Source organism: Trachymyrmex cornetzi, unplaced genomic scaffold (assembly GCF_001594075.2).
Source record: "Trachymyrmex cornetzi isolate Tcor2-1 unplaced genomic scaffold, Tcor1.1 scaffold573, whole genome shotgun sequence".
Lineage (NCBI taxonomy): Eukaryota > Metazoa > Arthropoda > Insecta > Hymenoptera > Formicidae > Trachymyrmex > Trachymyrmex cornetzi.
This window is the reverse complement of record NW_017299886.1, coordinates 36,416-37,352: the sequence shown is the minus strand read 5'-3', so window position 1 is coordinate 37,352 and position 937 is coordinate 36,416.

The following is a 937-nucleotide window of genomic DNA, read 5'->3' as shown; positions in this document are numbered from 1 at the left end:
TAACAGGAAAAAAAACCGGCATGGCCTCTTTCAGATTTCTCTCTGGTCAGAGCATGCGCAGTGATATATTTAATTATTTTAATTGAAATGCATTGGACGCAATGTACCTTCTGTATAAAAAGTACCGGGAAATTGTCATTTAAATGAACCGCGGAAGAGGTAGCGGTAAAATGTTTTTTTTTAGGTTGGCACTACCTTCCTGAATTACCAACCAAGGCTTGAGCTCGATCGGTCAACTAGTTTGTTTATGGCAGCTGTCCAAACAAGTCTACCTCAGTGTTGCTCTGCGAATTTTACCATGGAAAAAATTGTCGAACAAAGAGTGTGCCTCAAGTTTTGTGTTGCAAACGAAATTTCGTGTGCCGACGCACTGGAAATGTTGAAAAAAGCCTATGGTGACTCAACCATGTCGAAAACTCAGGCGTACGAGTGGTTTAGTGCGTTCAATTTCTCGTTTTTCATCGATTGATGACATCAAACGGAATTCGCAGCGTGTCCTGAAGGCCATACCAGAATCGGCCTACCAGAAGTGCATGGAAGATTGGTTTCGCCGTTTTCACATGTGCATTGCAAACGATGGGGATTACTTTGAAGGCGACAAAATAAATTTTGATGAATAAATAAAATATTCTGTGTTTTTTTTTAACGATTCCCGGTACTTTTATACAGAAGGTATATATACATATATGTATAGCGTATATTTACAGAAAAGGAAATTTCTTCCTTTAACAAAATAATTATATTAATATAAAACGCTATGTTCTATTTTAGATAATATTCTAGGAATTATAATTTCAATTGCAAATTTCTTAAAATTGTGACGTGATGGAACAATTTGAAAAATGGGTTTGTATTCAGCATCCAATAAAACTAATATAGAAAATGACTATGTAGTCTTGTTCTATAGCGGGATTCTCTAAGCGTCTTATCGATGATT